Raw genomic sequence first — 20,697 nt, forward strand, 5'->3', positions numbered from 1 at the left:
AATAATCAGTAAAATGGTAAATAAATAATAATACAATAGTAAATATATATAGTATACGGGTATAAAAGTAAAACATATAATAATAAATATAGTTTTCTGTCCCTAATTTTTAAAACGTCTTCGCTTAAAGTTTTATAACTATAAATAACACTAATTAATAATAAACATGGCTTCAGTGTCTTTTATTTAGAAATCCTGAAACTTATACTTGCAATGGAACTTCTTTAGGACGACGATCCATGATTATAGACGATTTTGATCTTCTGTGGAAGTGGTCATCTTAGAGAAGTAATATTCAATACAGATGATTATTTATGTTCTCAGAAATACTAGCTATTTTCAGAAGGGGCGGTATTAGAGAGGTGCTCGCCACGGAAGGGTTTATTATAATTTTATTTACTCTGACACATACAAAATTTTTTAATGAATTGATTTCTTTATGAATGCTTTCTTTTTTCCCTGTTCCTTTATGAAAAGAAAGATGGAAATAAATGATGTATTAATACTTCTTCTTCCTCGTTTATCGTCTCCCCCAAAAAGAGAAATTTCCCAGTATTCTGAGTAATAAAAAATGTTAGCACGCGTTTTCGTAGTTATGTATAGTTAATTTGTTCGTCTCAACCGATTTGCATAGAGAATATGCGTAATTTGAGAATTTTTGGCATACGTCAGTTCTTTATTTCACACGAGAATAGAAATAGAAACGAACATGATTATATTTCTCGGTTATAGTCTCAGTTCCATTATATTTCACGATTATAGTCTCAGTCTGGAAACATGCACGAATGTTAATTAAAATCATTACACCTTAATATCTTTACATGCGTGTTGCTTACAACTCAGTTCCTGTATACGTGTTGTTACATGCAACAGATTCTTAGAGATCTCCTTAAATAATTAGGCAAAACGAAACTGAAAAAATTTTAATTTATTGAAATAAATATCAACTGTTACAGCAAGTTATAAATAGAACAAGAAAAGGAACGGAAATAAGTCAAAATTCTCCTTAACGCTCAAGAATATAGCAGATCACCAAAATTGCTGACAAATCAAAATCTAAAATGGATTGGAAGGTTTAAAACACACTAGCATAAGAGCTAGCATAAGACACTAGCATAAGACCCAACTGCTACCACTGAACTCACTAGCGAGTCTCTTGTTTATAGGCTTGCTCAAGGCGGAGAGAAAACCTTTTGGATCACATCCGAAAAACTGTTCTTAGGGTTTCGAAAACACGTTTTCTCAAAACTTCTAGAATTTTGCCAGGTGGTGATAAAAATTATCGCCTAGGCCTGGTAGAAGGTTTCTATTGCATTTCAGTTTTACTTCAGCTATTTCTACAATTCGAATAGCAATCAATTTAGAAGGAAAAGACCTATAATATAATATATGAAATAATTATAAAAGAACACAAGAAGTGGTCATGAATGTCAAATTAAATAAAATAAATAATTATTAAATGAAAAATTACCTTATGAAACGCACTAAATAATTAAACATGTAAATAATAACAATACACAACACTACAAAAATACTGTGGGCAGAATACATCTTTCAAAAAGATTACAGCATGATATTTATGTAAGAAAGTGAGCATAGTTTATTCTAAATGGATAACTAAAGATATTATATTTTAAATTTTGATCTAGACATGCACTTACGGTTACAGTGTTTTACAAAATAAAATAAATAATTTTATGTTAAACAATTTTCAGAACAGTTTTTAAAATGCAATTAATTTTCGCATATGACTAAAAAATATATAAATATAAAAATATGGGTATGTTTCGGATTGAGGCCGATAAATATATTAATTTAACCCGTACGAAATATAAATTATCATTTGAGCTATAAAACATCATATGAATTTATTATCATATGAATTAGACATTAAAAGCCCTTTTCATCCACTATTTTACAACAAAATGAGCTTAAGATAAACTGCACATGAAATGGAATATTACCTATTATATGTAACTATTAGACTATATTCTGGAATATTATGTTTGCAAAGATATGTAGAATTTCATATTACGATTGATTTACTAGATCGCCACCAACTAACTTGTATACAGAATATTAGTTGGTGGCGATCTAGTAAATGACTGCAAGGAAAGGATTACTGCAAGAAAAATCTTTACGAACAAAAAACATTTTTCATAACGTTTTCATATCTTTCCAAAAAGCACTTTTCTCTTTAAAGAGATAGAAATATAGTCTGCCTTCTGTTTAAATGCCCAGCAGACGAGTTTATCTTCCGAGGAATGAACAGATGCACCGAATAGTCCAGCGGATATCATTCGTGTAGAATAATGGCCACAAAAGTTTCTTTGTGTTCTTTACGTTATTGCTGACGAAAGACTTTCTAAAAGAATATTCAGCAGTTTTTTTGGTATTTAGGTTAATGTTCGAACTTATGTTATATAATTGGTTTCTTTTGCAACATATTTTATAGTAGTAGAGTTATAAACTTTTTTGACGATTTATCATACTAGAATTCAAGTATCGAAGTTTTAAATAAAACATGAAGCTCTATTCGACAAAAGCTGCTGTCATTTATATTTATATACTTCCACGTAGAAAATAAGGTAACAAGTCCCACCCATTATATATTAACTCCCAAATTTTTATTTGAAGTTCCTTCTGACTGGAAGGGCTTTTATATACATTTAACATTCAGGGAAAAATTTGTAACCATAAGCCTAGGTTAACCGAAAACAACTGTAGACTGTTATTAGGAAATAGGCACTTCGAGGGCTTTAATACTTTCACATATACAAAAGTAACCCATGCCATCACCATCGCACAGCATTTATTTTCTCCACTTCATTTCAAACTTTAATTCAAGTTACCTTAATTCGTGTGTTTTTCACGAAGCGAAGCATACCAAACGAAAAGCGGAAAAACAAATTTCACGACAGCTTCATTATCATGTTCACGGGACAAGCCGGGCGGGTAAAATTACCTTGAAGTACCTATCCTGTAAAAATACTGGAGCGTCTAATTCCCTAGGTTACGGAAACTTATCTTGGAAAGAACAATGAAAAGACAGATAGAAATTATTATTAGCCCAAAGGAGAGCTACTCCAGAAGGGCTATTATTTTCGAAACTGCATTTTGCGTTGCATCACTATCAAAGTCTGAATCACTTTTCAAATTGTTGCCCTTAAATATTATCTCTCTATATTATGCTTCAGGTAATTAAATATTGAAGAATTTGCATGAATGTATGTATGTTTCTCACACTTTGAAAAAACAATGATACCTAGAGGCATCAAATTTTGAATAACGTAGTATTCCACCTGAGAAGGGGCACCTGGAAGTCCGAATTTGGAATTTGTTTTATTGTCTATTTCATATTTTGTAAAACTTTAACGACTTTTTGATTAAAAATCTCAACACTTTCATAGCGAACAGTTGCAACACTAGGAAATAAAATATTTTTATCCCCAACGGATGACACTGCTCATCAGATGTTATAAAGATATGCTGTTTTTAAATATTTTTAATCTAAAATGGCGTTAGCTCAAATGCTCTCAAAACGTGTATGTGTCTGTAAATGAAAAAGAAAGCCTCTTCGGGCGTAATATAAAATCTAAAAGCTTTCATATTTTTTTAAAAACTGTTGTTTTATTTTATTATATTCCTTTATTCAAACTAATAGCGCTTTTTATATTTCTTCCATTCTTTGATGCACTAAATTAATTACCTCACAGGAAAGAACTGAAAATAATATTGAACTGAGAAGCGATATTCTATATTAGAAAACATTAATTGTATAATATATTATTATTCTATCTTAGTTTTATTGTAGCCCATAAAAGAAAAATAATCACTTGTTATAACACTACTCAGTATGGCTACAGCCGATAACATCGCGGCAAAAACATCACAGACGAAAACGTCGCGGAAAAAACAACGCAAGGCGAAAACGCCGTCGTACAAAACATAGTGGGAGAAAAGAAAGCGAAGAGAAAACGTCGCAGTTCTTGAAACATCGTGGTACAAAATATCGTAGTCGAAAATAAAGCGGTTCAAGAATTTCGCAGTTTAAAAAAATCGCCGTCCAAAATATCGTGGTAAAAAAGTACCTGCAAATCATCGCATTACGATAACACCGCACACATGCGTTTTTCAGGTTTTAAAAGTTGTAAATGCATTTTCGTATAATGATTTGGTAGCGCAAGAAGAAAAGAGGGTGAAAATGTTAAAGACAATTTAAGAAAAAACGGAAAAAGAAGAAGATATAATTTTCACTAAAACAATAACAGTTTAACAAACGTGAAAGAAAATATTTTAGCATTTAAATTAGCATTTTGTATAGAGATAACCTCATGCAGTTATTCATCTTTCTTTTTCTAAAAATTTTTAGACACTATTTTTCATGAAAAATTATCAGTAAAACTTTATAAAAAATTTAATAAAATTTGTAAGTAATTATGTAAATTTAAAATTATGTGCTGTAAGTTGCATTAATTTGCTGTTCTTTTTCAGTTTTTAAATGCTTAAGTTTTCTTAATTTTTCAACAAAAAGTTATTAGCTCATTCAAAAATATGAAATACAGAAGTAAAAATATCCCTTTTTCCTTCTTGCGCTCCCAAAACATTATGCGAAAATGCACTTACTTTGAAAATCTGAAAAACGCATGTGTTAAATGCTATCGTCATGCGATGATTTGTAGGTGCTTTATTTTTTACCCTGACATTTTCGACAACGATGTTTTTAAACTACGAAATTTTTGAGCCGCTTTATTTTCGACCACGATATGTTGTACCAAGATGCTTTCACTTTGCTTTCTTTTCTCTCACGATATTTTGAACTATGACGTTTTCGCCTTGCGTTGTTTTCTCCGCGACGTTTTCGTCCGCGATGTTTTTGCTGCGATGTTTCCGACGGATACAATATACCACGCTTTTAAGTATCACATATAATTTAATAGCACTAGGGTGTTTGTCAAATCATTGTGGAGTATAGTGAAATGCCAGTACAGATTTTCTGGCAAAGAAAGGATTTAAGTCCAGGACTATCCTCCAAAAATACAGAAATTTTATAAACTTTCCATTTGCATTTAGTTTTCTCATTGCAAAAACGTTAATACCAGCAAATTTCCATTAGAAAGCCCTCCAAGAAGGCATTCCTATCTTTACGCAGTTAGCTTCGAGTACTTATCTATAGCTAATTAAGCAAGCAACTGGGCTTCCCCTTTTTACTTGTCCTAGTTTTAGTGAACAGTAACAAACATTTGTTTGGTAACAATTTCACTTATTTTGTTGGTCATTTTGTTGTTATTCCAGTTGCGCTATTTACAATACTTTCGGTATTGCAATTATTTTTTGTCTAATATGCTATTATATTATATTTTATTTATTTACTAATGCCTAAGAGATTGATAATTGCTAAGAGATTATTGAATATGGAATTTAATAAGAATCATGTTTCAAATTTGTGAGTAAATCTAGGGTAAAGGTGGTCTCTCCTGGGCAAAAGATTTGATATCTTCGAATGGGATCATTCCGTTTTATGACTACACAGGATTGCCTCAATGCTCATCTCTTTACAGGAATTCTTGAGCGTGATTTCTTAGTGACTCTGGACAACCTATAGACAAAGATAATTCAATCAGTGCTTTGTACTTACCAGATACAATTCTGTCACCTAGAAGTACTGGAAGGCTAGAGTTCCAACTGCCAGGCATTTGTTATTAAATAAAATATAATAATATAGTATTGCAAGTTTTGACTAAAATAACTGCAGTTCCTGTTAGAATAATGTGCATAGGTGGTAAAAGATCATTGACAAAGAGGCTGATTACATCATTTAATATAAGCGATAATAACGAAAATGAGGTTTACGCACTTTGTTGACACTTTTTCTTCTCGTGCATGACTGAAAAAATTAAAGTAAGTTACTATAAATTAAGTATTATAAAATTATTTATTTTTTATAATACTTAATTATTTTATTTAAATAAAAGCGTATTATAAAATTATTTATTTTTTCCCCAATGGCGGGTACAAGTCATCACAGATGAAATTATTTACTTTATTGGGGCGAAAAAAATAAAACATTACATTGCGGTTTCCCTTACGTCATTACGTCACAAATTGGTACATTGCGTCAAAAAAAGGGGGAGGGAGGGGACAGTTCTATATCTCGCGTTCTGCTGGGCCAATTGACGAAATTCAACTTGCGTTTTTCATGTCTCGAAAGTATACATGTATTAGATTTATATATAGCATTGTTAGTCCAAAGGGATTTGAATCCCGAAGGACTATTAGTTTCGTTTTGGCATTTTGCGCCGGACTCATAAATGTCGGTTCACTTTTCAAACTGTTGCCACAAAATATTAGAGTCCTGCATTATATTTGAAGAAATTAAATAATGAAAAATCTGCATAAATGTATGTATATTTCTCGTATTGTGATAAAACAACGGTACATAGAGTCATCGAATTTTGAATAACGTAATCCCCCAACGAATATGAGCATGTGGAAGACCAAATTTGAAATTTGAAATTTGTTTTATGATCGATTTCCTATTTTTTAAAACTTTGACGAATTTTTGATTAACAAACTCAAGGATTTCAAAGCGAGCAATGGCAACGTTGTGCAGAAAAAACATTTTTATCTCCAGCGCGTGAGTCTCTGTATCGGAAATTCTAAAGATATGCTCGTTTTAAAACTATTTTGCGATATTGCTGTTGCACTGGATCTTATGGTTTAAGTGCGAGGAACATGATATTTAATAAAGAAAGGTAACACACAAAATGTTAAAAAACGTCCCTTTGGACGTAATTTAAAATCTGAAACATTTCAGATTTTGTTTTTATTTTAATATAATATTAATATTAATATAGGTATTTTGACACAAAATCTGAATGTGTCTGAAATAACATATCAATTTTGTTCTATATTTCGATTCTACGACTCAAATTATGCCTACATATTAAATTTCGTAATTTTTGGTTAGAATTTATGGAGAAATTTAAAAATTTATCTTGGGGAATTTTTTTCAGTTTGCGCCAAGAATAATTAACTTGGTGGAATTCTTAATTTATAGTAACCTACTTACTTTAATTTTTTTCGTTGATTCACGAGAGGAAAAATGGTCAACAAAGTGCGTAAACCACATTTTCGTTATCATCGCTTATATTAAATACACCAAATTTCAAAACGTGCCAAAATGTAAATTCACGTATACCTTAGAAAATTTTGAATAAAAAAACTCTTATTTTTTTCAAAAATGCTTGGAAATACATCTAGCTTTTGTAGCATACATAAATGTTTCAAAAAATTTATAAAAAATATTTAAAAATACAAATTTTTAAAATAAATAATAAAAAATGTGCGAATTATATTTGGATTAATCCTAAATTTCAAATTCTAGAAGAAGAAATCAAGTAGGTTCAATTAAAAGAGATATATTAATAAATATATATCAAATTCAATTAACATTGAAGAGCTAAAATTTTGAGCTGATATTTTTTAAAAACTACTCGTGCGATTTTTACAAAACTTGGCGTAATTTGAATCGTAGAATGGAAATATGGAAAAATATTGTGTGTTATTTCAGAAAAAGTACTATTTTGTGTTTCAAAATACCTATATTAGAACAATGCTATATATAAATCTAATATATATCTTAAGTCGCCCTTTCGAGACATGAAAAACGCAAGTTGAATTTCGTCAATTGACCCACTAGAACGGGAGATATAGAACTATCCCACTTTTTTACTTTTTTGCGCAGTGTTCATATTTTAGCTTAATTTTTTTGCGTCTAATAATAATACACACAGTAATTATAAATGCAATGAGAAGATGGGAATGAGAATATGTGCATTATTATTTTTCGTACTTTTATCTTTAGTATGCATGTAAGTTTTTTTATGCTTTTCTAATACTGATGTCGATCATTTTCGGAAGATGAATTATCAGAAGTTGTTTATGGTGTACGTTTCAGTGTTTCTATGCACCTTTTTCATTACTGCTAGAAGATCATCCCTCTCTCATTTACAAAACTGGAAAAATACATATGCATTTATTTAGATTTAAGTATTGTGTAAGCTGTTTTATTAACTGAACAACAAAAGGTGTAGAAAATGTTCATAAATACCAAAATTTGATTAAAAGTAGCTTTTTTATATTAAAAAATAAAACTAAATACTGAACAATTTAATAAAATATTGATCACATTCCCTCCGAAACTAAGAAATTCTTGTCAGGTTGAGAATCCCTGCTTAGACTGTTTCTTGACTGATTTTTTTCTATAAATGATACAACAAGGAAATTCACCTTCTAGTTTTTTAAAAAACTACTGGTGCATTTACGTTTTCATAGAGTTTAAGCGAAAGTGACGGAGAATGTTTCTATCGAATAACTTTTATATCTATGATATTTTTATGGCATGAATTAAATAAGGAAATGTTATTTAACAATCCTTTTTTTCCTAAACCAAATCATTAACCGTAGAATAAGAAAATTTTTTTAATGCTTTCCAATACCTGGTAAAAATATACCAACTTTCTGTCGATAACTAGCAATACAAAATGATAATATCTACAAATTGCTCCCCAAAATCTCCGTCAGTTACGTACAAGGATAGGAAACACTTTTTATTTATTAAGTGGAGCCTAGCTTAACAAGCATAATATTTTGCCGAATCTTACTCGAAATGCGAAACACTCGTTAAGCGAACCAGGTTTTCCTTCATAATGCTTTCCGAAAAAATACTTAAATAAATTTATAATAATGCAATTTATTATTTATAATATATAACCTTTTACAAGAAAGTTATTTAAAGACATATGTTTTGAGCCTTGGCGAGAATGAGACACAGCATTATCGTTAAATAAGTCTGTAGCGCGGATAGCTACTGCCTTATTAAAGTAATGATGCTCAATATACGATGCAATAGTTTTCCATACTTTCCGCTGGAAGGCTTTGCTGAAACTGTTTTCTTCTTCTCTGAGAAAATCTCCTCCACAATTTCTTTCTGCGACGCAACACACAGCTTCCATAAGTTATTCGATGGTCAGCTCCTGCCTATGCTCATCGTTCCACTAGCACATCGATGTGGTTGCTATTATTATACTCTTCCACTACCTCATCCATGTTGTTGCTGTCCACCTTTAGTTCCATAACATTGGCCAGAGACTCTGTTTTTACAATTACAAGTTACAACAATTACAACTTCCACAGGCACTTGCTTACACCTATTGTTTAGTCAAAGCTTTTAGTCGAGATGCAGGCTGGATCCTTTATGTTACGTCCCGACGACTGCAGTGTCATTCGTTCTGCGAACCATCGCTCGTTAAGAGAGTCATATCTTTGCCTTTCGTTTTGCTTGTTATCCGAGGTTCGAATCCCGCGAACGGGCTGGCAGCAGAGGTGTTTTCGTGGTTTTCCCCATGTGTAACGTATATACGAGCCAGTTTCCCTTAGAAAGTTCTACACTGAGGTATCCCTTGCCTTAGGCAGATAGCCCTCGAGAGGCTTTACCGTAATTAAATAACCTAACCATTTATTACACATTCCTGCTACTTCTAATACCGAAACTGTTCTCAGGAAGTTCTTTGCTTTATTCTATGAATTTCGAGTATTAAAATTGTTTACACAAAATTCTCGACCCTATTAGAGATAACATTGGGGGTAACAAATTTTGAATTTAATTGCCAACTTTAAAAATTTTATTCGAAACCTGTATGTTTAGACCAAGATTCCTACCTGACATTTTTGTATTAAACTGTACTGATGAAAACAATTTGAAAACTTCAGATTTCTAACTAAAATTCGTAAAATATTTTACCATTCAACATTTTAAAAATAATGTGTATATATATATATATATATATATATATATAGAGAGAGAGAGAGAGAGAGACCATATTTAAAAAGTAAAAATATATAAATATTTAGCTGATTTTCTAAAATAAATATGATATCTATTGTTGTCAATTCATATGGAATTTAATCTTTATTGTTGAACTGAGTTAAAACTGCGAACGAATTCAAGTTTTAAAATCTCCGATGTTTGTTTCTACGTTTATTTTTTAAAGGAAAAAAATTGGTCTAAACAGAAAGTATCAGAATGTTAAACATGTGTAATACCTTTTCAATAATATATATATATATATATATATATATATATATATGAAGTAATTTAGATATTAATGGCATAGTTGTTAATTATAAAGAACTAGATACAGTCATCGCAAATTTAACACTTTTTATTTCTTAACAAAATAATGCTTTTGTTGCAAACAAACATTTTTGTTGAAGACACATGTAAATGGCCCCTAAAGGCTCGTTCTTTATTGAATTTTTACATTTTTAATGTCTGAAGAAACAAAGGGGAGCAAATGAGAGTAAGCTTGGACGGCAGGATAGTGACAGCAAAAATGCGACATGTCTAAAATGAAAACCCAGTTCAGAATGATTTAAATTTAGCTCAGTTTTATTTTTATTGGTGTGATTTTAAGTTTCGGTTAGAAATTATTTGATTCGAGATTTATTATAAGCAGTTACTAGTTTTAGAATTAAAAAAGGAAATAACCAAATTAAAATGAAGAATTAAGGGACTTATTGCAAACTAAAATTAGAATTTTTATTTACGGTTTTTAGTCTTACATAAAATCTTGAACATATATATTGCAACAACATTTCATTATAAGATTTTATTTTGGACCTAGATGACTATAAATAAAAATTAGAAATTTTTCGATGAATTTTATTTTAGATATTAGAAACCTATTTTCTTCAAGACACTCGTGATATATAAATAATCTAAATAATTCTAGATAAAATAATTTTTAAGTGATTAACTTATAACTGAACTGCATTGACAAAGTACTTTTACAGTACTGAAAATGAAAGAAAGATCTTCCCTATCGCCGATTGGTAGCAACTTCTATTGTTCCGGTCTTGATCTTACAGAAATTGAAAGCAGTTATACTTCAAAAGGTTTTCCTCAAAGTATATTAAAAAAAAAGAGAGAGAACATCATTATCTGATTTTATATAATATCCTGATCATTAGAAATTTGTCCTGAGTTCAAATTTAGGCTAACGGATTATTTCAAAGAATATTTTGATGAATTTCCGAAAGTATAACGTGAATATGAGTCAATTGTACTTAGAAAGTCTTCCAAGAAAATAAGCCCACAGGTCTCAGCTACATCAAATAAAGAATAAAAACTAGAATAAGAACAAGTAAATGAATTTAAAGAAATCTGAAAGGTTTCAGATTTTAACGATCTCCCAAAAGGGTTTATTAAGGATTTTTACGTTCTCGCTGAGCTCGCAGTCTACCATTCTGCTCTTGCACACACTCCTGCTAACATTAAGTTTTTACTAGATTTATTATTAAACATTCGTTTTATCCGCACTTACGCCACATACCGTTCAACAGCAAAATCACAAATTTTTTAAAAGCTGCATAACAGCAAATGTTTGAATTCCCGCTGCAATGTTAATTGTTGGCATAAATTTCTATATTTTTTCAGTCTTTTCTCAGTTTATCATATTAATATTCAGTTTTAATAAGATGAATAACAAAATTTTCTTGTCTTTTTATGTGTTAACTTTATTTATTAAATACCACGCTCTTCGCACTCACGCCATAGAAAATTCAATTCAACGGCAAAATCACAAAATATTTAGAAACAGCACATCTTCAGAATTCCCGCTAGAGTGTTAGAAGTTGCCATACATATTTTTGTATTCTTTCTTTTAGAACTAGCCAGCGACCAGCCTCCTAAAATATATATCATAAAAGGGAAAAGGTGTATAATGATTTTTATGAGTTCAGCTAATGTAATTTCATAAAAATATTGAATATTACTAATTAGACATCTCAAAATTTTAATATATGTTTATTTAAATCAATCACAATAAAAAGTATTCTTAAGAACTGTGTTTATTGCTTTAAGTCGCTTAGTTTATTACTAAATAACATTACAGTTAAATTTGAAAGTATCTCAGGCTTTTGAACTAGCGCAAGGAAGATAAAATATTTTATTTCAGTTTCTTGCAACATAGTGCTTTCATAGAACCGAATTTGTTAATTAAAATTGAAAAATACTTACATTTTTCAAAATCTTTACATATGAGTGGCAACAGTTTCACATGCTGGAGATAAGAATCTTTTATTTCAAACAGTGTTGCCATTGCTCTCTTTTAAAACATTGAGTTTGTTGGTCATCAAAAATTCATTAAAATGTTAGAAAATATGAAATAAATAATGAAACAAATTCAAAATTCGTAATTTTAGGTGCACGTGTTCGTGTGGAGGACCATGTAATTCAAAATGTGATTGATGGTTCTAGATGCCATCTCTTTTTTAATACGAGGAACATTCATACATACAGATTCTTAATTATTTAATTTCTTTAAAAATATCACAGAGCGATAATATTTGGTGGCAACAATTTAAAAAGTGATATGCCGTGCAAAGTAAACAGACAAAAAATCACTTTTCGAAACTAATACCCCCTTTTGGACTAATGAAAATGACATATTTTCCATTGAATTCCATGATCTGCGAATTATCTTACTCTCTCTTCTTTTTTTTAAAGAAAATTGAAAAAAGTTGAAATACGTATCTTTTCATTCAGTCACATTCTTCATTGTATCTATGAATGCTTTCTTTGGTAAAGGCCGCGATTTACGAAGTTATAAAAAAATTTTATCGAATGAGTCTGAACATTAAGATACTTTAATAAAGAGACTTCACTTTTGCTGGTCTTAAAAATATACGTTCAACATTTTCATTGTCGTGTCTCATCAACCTTCTTGGAACATTATTGAAAATGTTTTCTTTCAGAGTTTTACGAAGATACAGCTCCTTTTGAAGTATTTTAAGCAACATTTTCCGGAAGAAAATTTCTGCATAATGGACGGTAAGCATAATGCATGATGTTTACAGATGATGTTAAAGTAGGAAGATCCGTTAAGTAATGAAATTATTTTTTCAAATAAAAGGATGATGCAAAGTAAAAGAGAGCGAAATCTGTTCAATGGCAACTAAATAATTTTGCATTGAAGCAAGTAAAATGAGTCTGCTTCAAAGGAAAATTTTATTAAAATATCTGATGTGGACACAACATGACTTCCTTGTACGGCCTATTAAATTATACTCTTTTTCTTGCTGTACTTCATTTAAACTTATTTCTTCGAATTTTATTAGCGATATATTTCTCATTCAATCAACTATTCTAACTTCGTATCAGGGCAAAAATACAAGAAAAAAAAACTCAAAACTTCTTCATTGAATGTTGTAAAGTACAGAAAAACCTAAAACACCAAATGCAGTTAAACTCTATTTACAATTAAAATTAGATCTACAAACAATTAGGCAGCTGGCAAAAAGACAAAATTTTCGATGCAAAAAAAGGAAAGTTAACTTTTGATCCCATTGGGCAGAAATGCACTAAAGTTGGTGCACCAACTGACTTAATTCATTACTTTACTAAGGGTATTTGTTCATGGTTACACATCTTAGGACGAAGCAAGGGGGAATCAATAAGACCTCCATGTCACAAACAAGTCGAAATTGTTCATGTTGGAAATTAAAATTATTATGCTAAATTGGCCTGAAAACTTACCAGACTTAAATCCGATCGAAATTTTCTAGTGCTTCCTCAAGGATCATCTTAGCAAATACGACGAAAAGGAGCATGATTAAGAACTCTATGAAAATATGGTTGCATGATAAAGAAGTAAGCATTATACCCACAATTCTCTGCAAATAACGTGCTAAAAGGAGAGGGCATATTTCCTATCAATTTATAATTATTACTGTATGTGAAGGTATGCATATAAATTATCAAAAAACTGCTTTGTCCCAATTAATATGTACACTTTAGTGCATCGCCTTTACCAAACTAAGCACGCGATATAATATTTACAACTCATTAGAAAATGAACGATGGCTAAAACTGGAAAGTTTAAGACAGAAAAAGACAATTAAAAGATTACGCATATTACTTATGAAAATAAAATAAAAAAATTAATCCACCAGATTTGCTTTGATCTGTCAGTCTTTCGGAGCAAACAACTGATAGACGAACTGAGGACATCGAGAGGCGCATAAGAGTTAATTAAAAGTAAAACATTTCAAGCTGTTTTCATTGGTTTTTGACGAGTCGACATACATTTCTGATACTGCGTAACTCTAAGTATTTATTCGTATATTAGTATTTAAAGTCAATACTGAGTTTGAGGTAACAGAAGAATGCGCTTTTATGAGCAGCTTGTATGGAAACACTACAGGTGAAGACATCTACCAAGAAGTCACAGAAACCCTAACATAGTACAATTTGCAGTGGAGTCTTTAAAAAAAAGTCACAACTGATGGTGGTAAAAATGTGTGTGCATTTAAATTGGACGAATTTTTAAGGTTTGTGAAGAGGCTAAATATTCAGATCCTTTGGTAATTCATTATATCAGCTATTCTCAACCGCTGGTACGCAAGATAAAAAATAGGTGGTAGATAAAAAACAAGGTATTTTTAACTGTTAAGTTCAAAAATCTCGTGAAGAAAAAGCTCAGTTGATAGAAATTTCCTGCGATCAAACTCTAACTGAAGATTTAAAAAATAATACACTGTTGACTTTTGGCTGTATCAAAAGAAAGAATTTAAAGGCATTTCAAATAAAGCTATTAAATTTTTATTGCCATTTTGCATAACCTATTTGTGTGAATAAGGATTTTTTCCATGTTATATTCTTGGATTTCGACTTGGGTTTTCTACCAGAATGGACTGCTTGCATGGCTGGTTTTCATGATTTTTCCCATGCGTAACCTGAAACGAGACAATTTCCTTTAAAAAGTCTTCCACGTCCTTTAAAAAGACCCCCTCTCAAGCAGATAACCTCGTATGCTTTGCCTTACTCAAATAAGCTAACCCAACTTAAATGAGGGAAACTTTCCGCAACTATTATTATAGAATAACGAGTGGCTATGGAAATTAACATTTTCTAGGACATCGTGGAATATTTTGACGAATTTTGCTTAAAATTAAAGGAAAACTCAATTCTCAGTGGGAAACATGTTCTACTCTCAAGCCATGTTGAGAAAAATTTACTTTGTTTGAATCACAAATCACATTAAATAAGTGTGATAATTTTTCACGCTGGAAAGAATTTCAAGTATTAGAGAAATTCCCATTTCAAAAAACATTCGCGCAGATATATTTTCTGAATTTAAACTATAGTTACAGCAGTGGATTTTGCATCTTGATGCAAGTACAAAATGTATGTATTTTCGTATTTCAAAATCCATTTTACTGTAAAATTATGTCAGACAGACCTTTAGCTGGAAGAGACTGAACTGCAAAATGATATACTAAAACTGATGTTTAAAGAAATGGATCTAAACCTGTTCTTAAATTCTTTCTGAAAATAAATACTGACAATAAAAACCATATGGATTACATTACTTGTTATTCTGGAACCCTGATTTTTAAACTTATAAAAATTTGAAACCGTATGTGTTTTTTGTGAATTGTGTTACATTATGTATTAGGCTGTAATATACAGTAAATGCTCTGTATGTTTTTGTGAACATTTTGAACACATTTAGTACGTGCAAAGACATGTTTAAATGATCCTTGTACGAAGTACTATAATTTCGAAAAATTTGGCATGTCATATTTCAAAGCAAATAGCTACTTATATATAATCGCTCCGGAATTCATTTTGACTACTTTTTGCTTAATGTCTGCACATACAGACATAAAATAATTTAAACATTTTGAAATATGATATGTAAAAAAGATACAAAATGTAAATATTTTGAAATAGCATATGTAAAAAAGAAAAAAAATGTAAACATTTTGAAATAGGATATGTAAAAAAGATACAAAATGTAAACATTTTGAAATAAGATATGCAAAAAAGATACAAAATGTAAACATTTTGAAATAGGCACAAGTAGTGTGCTAAGTTGTTTGTGGCTGCAACATGTTTACTGAAATAAGAATGAAGATTAAATTTGCCTCGGCTGCCAAGTTCGCTTTATTACAATGTGTTATTGTTTTATTACCATATATATATATATATCGTTAGTCGTAGTCATATACTCCTTATAACAGAAATGTTTTAAATGACAAAACTATTCATGCTCTGGCAGTGTCAAATTTAAAAAAAAAACCAATTTTGGATAAATAACAAAATATGACTTTTAATGCAGTCTTCTGTTTCTTAAAATTATATCTGGAAAAATTTTATACACGTTATGAAAAAATAAAATTATAGCAAGTTTGACTCTCGTACGACAAAAATTGAAGGGAAATTTAATTTCAAAATTTGCAGTTTTTGATGTCTTTTTCAATTTGCTTTGAGGGATCGGTTCAATAAGTTAGAATAATTCGAGGAAATAATTTTAAATGAAATGCGAAAAAAAGTATATATTTTAATGGAGCGAACAAAGAAGCCATGTAGTGCTCGTATCGATTCTTTTTCTCTATGAGTAGAACTCACATGTAAATATTGTCGTGTTTGTTCGAACTAAAACTTTTCCCATTTGGCTTTTCCCAAAGACAGTTTGCGGACTGCTAACATAAATGATCATGTTAATCATAAGGCTATTAAAAGAAATTTTCCTCTCAATCGTTTTTGAAATTGTGAGGAAAATGTAAAAGTAAATTTTAATAGAAAAATGTTAGAAGTCTATTTAAAATATGTTCCAGTATTATTAAGCAATTTCTTACAGTCGACACTTTTTTTTTTTTTTTTTTTTAAATCCTTTGCATCAGAAAAACCCAGTTCTTGAGAAGAACGCGAAAGTGTAAGGACCTTTTTTGTTTTAAGCGATGATACGGGTAATCGTTTTTCCACATGAAAAAGAAAAAGGGAAAATAATTTGTCTCTGGATATTTTGTAAATGGATGTGAACACTTCCGTTGACTGGCTATTCTTTAACCGTGGAAGGGATCTTCGCACATTTGGTGATCAATATTTTCTTTTGCAGTTAATGTTCTTTTTCATTTACTACTTTCGGGAGGCTTAAGGATTAGTGATAATATATATATATATATATATATATATTTCTTACTTAGAGATGAAAATGTCCCGATAAAATATTTTTATGAGGCAGTTTACCTTGCAAAGTGCACTTAAGAAAGAAATGCGCTATGATCAAACAACGTAGTTTCAGATTTAGCGTTAATAATGATTTACAATATTCGGATTATAATATTCCTTTTATAAAATTTTGTAACTTGTGATTTAGTTTTACTTTACTTGTTTGAAATTAAAATGTGAGAAAGGAAGAAATATATTTAATACCAGACAGTATTTAATGCAATTCGCATTAAAGAAAAGAAATGTTTTGGAATTAATCTACGCACTTGCAGTTCAATGATAATGGTGATAAAAAGAACTGAATGTAGGAAAGAGGAAAGTTTTGGAAATTTTTCTAAGCCCAAAGGGAGTTAGCCCAGAAGGGCTATTAATTTTGTTTTGGCATTTTGCGTTGGTTCACTATAAATGTCGGGTCACATTTCAAATTATTGCTATCCAATATTATAGCCCTATGTTACATTTAAACAAATTAAATCATGACTCGCATCGTGATAAAACAACGGTACGTAGAGACATCAAATTTTGAATAACGTACATTTCCACTCGAATATGGGCATCTAGAAGCCCAAATTTGGTATTTGTTTTATTATCGATTTCATATTTTGTAAAATTTTAATCGTTGAATGTGTTAATTTTACAAATTAACACATTCAACGATTTAAATCATTTTATAATTATTTTGCGATATTGCTGTTGGACTGAACTTTGTGGTTTAAGTGCGAAGAAATATTTAATAAATAAAGGTAACACACAAAACGTTAAAGAAAAGCCTCTTTGGGCGTAATGTAAAATATGAAAAGCTTTCAGATTTTTTAATTATTTTTTTATGATTCATTTTTAAAATTCGTGTTTCTAAATTTATACTTGTATAAAAATTTGAACACCACTTTAATTTGGAAGTTTGTGCAGTTTTTATGATTAAAGGAAGGTTCATCAAAAATGAAATATTATCAATTAAATTCTTACAGTAGATCATGCTAAAAGGAAAAAAACATATGAACAATCCATAATTTTTTGTATACAATATATGACCTTAATTTCGTATTGAAAACAGCCCAATACATCCATTAACTCATAACTAGTGCAGCAAATTTACATCCGCAGCGCGAAATTCCGCGAATAATTTTGCGAATTTTTGGAATTTTTATAGATTTTTTTACAGTAAGACATTTTCATTGATGTCGAGTAAAGCCGAGAATTTCGAATTTTTCTTTATTTTCTTTTTTGTTAAACTATTTAAGCAGTTTTACGCTTAAAATTTGCGAAGCCACAAGCTTGTCAAGGCTTTTCGATTTCGAGAATAAAGAAATTTTATGAACAAAGAAATGTGAACTTTAGCAGGTTCATCAAAGGCTATTAAAGGAAATTTTAGCAAAATTTTTCCTCCTGATGAAAAGGAACTTCGACCTGTTTGCCCTCGAAATCAATAAAGTCTTGCCTAATATCTGCGCCAGACACAAGGTAGTTGGTTTGCTAATTTTATGTTTCATTTTTCTTGTTTCTCTTGTGTCTTAGTTTTTATGCTATTTCACGTATTTCTTACGTCATCTGAAGATGGTGTCTTATTGGTGCAAAATGGCATCATCATCATCATCATAATAGTCAGTCACTTCTCCGCATATTCTAGACAACTTATGTGGATGCTAATTACATAGACGACACTGTATGCTTTTATGCCAATCGTTTCTGTCTAGTTTTTGGCCCTAACTTTACGTTGATGGTCAGTAGTATGTGAGCTAGAGGATCGGACTTCTTGCCCAGTGAAGAAAGACAGGCAATCAATTCTCCTAAACTTAGCACCTTAACCATAGAAAATATTTGGATTCACAGCGGATTGGTGTTCGCCTGCTGCCTCCGTAGCAAAAAGATTATTAAGCATCAAACAGTGAATTAAAGGGGTGACAGTTCTATATCTCTCGTTCTACTGGGCCGAATGACGAAATTCAACTTGCGTTTTTCATGTTTCGAAAGCGCGGCTTAGGATATGTACTAGATTTATATATGGAATTGTTCTAATATAGGTATTTTGACTCAAGATCAAACTTTTTAAAATCACATGCCAATTGTTTTTCCCTATTTCAATTCTACGACTCAAATTACGCAAAACTATCAAGTTTTGTAAAAATCGCATGAGTAGTTTTTTAAAAAATTAGCTCTCAAAATTTTAGCTCCTCAATTTTAATTGAGTTTGGTATATATATTTATTAAGCTATCTTCTTTTTAATAAACTTATTTGATTCTTCCTTTCTTATTTCAAAATTCAGGTTCATTCTAAATAAAATTCACCCATTTTTTATGATTTTTAAAATTTTTATTTTTAAATAATTTTTTCAAATTTTTCAAAAAAATTTATATATCAAATTTTAGACGTATTTCTAAACATACCTGAAAATATTACAGCTTTTATTCAAAATTTCCGAAGATATACGTGAATTTATTATTTATATTCGCGCTTTTTGAAATTTTGCATATTTATTGAAAGCGATAAAATATGAAATGTGGTTTAGGCACTTTGTTAAAAATATTTGAAGGCAGGAACGAAGTGACTTTTTTTCTACTCATGCACAATGTAAAAAGGTAGGAACGAGGTGCCTTTTTTCCGCTCCGGTATACTGGAAGGAAAAGGAAAATAGGTTTCCATATATAAAGAAGTTCGCCAAGTGAATTATTCTTAGCGCAAACTGAAAAAATTGCGCCAAGATAAATTTTTAAATTTCTCCATAAATGTCGGACCAAATTTTACAAAATTTAATATTTAGGCATAATTTGAGTCGTAAAATCGAAATATGGAAAAAAGAACTGGTATGTTATTTCAGAAAAAGTCCGATTTTGTGTCAGAATACCTATGTTAGAATAATGCCATATAAATAATACATATTCTAAGTCGAGCTTTCGAGACATGAAAAACGCAATTTGAATTTTGTCAATCGACTTAGTAGAACGGGAATTACTGTGTCCCCCTTTTTTTGCGCAGTGTACACACCTAAGAGATCAACGTACTCTATACTTTTGTTAGTTAACGTAAATCTAAATATTCGTATTGTTTTCGTATCGCACTGAAACCTATAAAAAATTGTGTACTTCAGAAAATGTTTTTAATACAGATTTTATTGTTCTTATAACAATGCACATCTTTACATTCTTAATAATTACATTTTTTTTGTAAGACGTTTTACTTCTTTCTTCAAATTTGCCTTTGGACTGTAATTTTAAGTGTGTGTATTTTCTATATGCAACTAAAACTTTGGTACCTTTTTTATTTTATAAGAGCAAGTAACTAACAAAATTGAATATGAGTAATCCTATTGTAGATGCTTACACGTAGTCAGCATTTCGAAGATTCATTTTTAATTTGTTTTTTTGTTGAAATTGCTTTGTAGCTTCCATGACACGGATGACCATTTTAATAATATTATAAAAGTACTTTCCTCCTTGCTCGTTTTTATTGTCACAAATAAAATATAGATGAATGTTTTTCGCAATGAAAATGAGATTTCTTACCGTTGTGCTTTGGAATTACACACGATACTCTTTTTTACTTTGCTTTAAGAGAACACAGCACTGGAGAATGAAAAAAGAAGAATATAACCCTGTGCGCTAAACCGTGACATATTCAA

General features: G+C 30.3%; 1 protein-coding gene across 2 annotated transcripts in view; it reads left to right on the forward strand.

The window, feature by feature from the left end:
• LOC118185069 (serine/threonine-protein kinase meng-po-like) overlaps positions 1–20,697 on the forward strand; it is a 259,374-nt gene that overhangs the window by 120,221 nt on the left and 118,456 nt on the right. Inside the window, exon 2 of one of the 2 annotated variants that reach the window (XM_035354861.2) lies at positions 12,820–12,895. The exons of the other annotated variant lie outside the window; for it this stretch is intronic. The gene's annotated coding sequence lies outside the window, so the exon portion shown is untranslated. The remainder of the gene's footprint in view (positions 1–12,819; positions 12,896–20,697) is intronic. 2 annotated transcript variants of the gene reach the window in all.

The sequence above is a fragment of the Stegodyphus dumicola genome, chromosome 8 (genome assembly GCF_044657685.1).
Source record: "Stegodyphus dumicola isolate Sdum_Otavi_A_Nest chromosome 8, ASM4465768v1".
Taxonomy (NCBI): Eukaryota; Metazoa; Arthropoda; class Arachnida; order Araneae; family Eresidae; genus Stegodyphus; species Stegodyphus dumicola.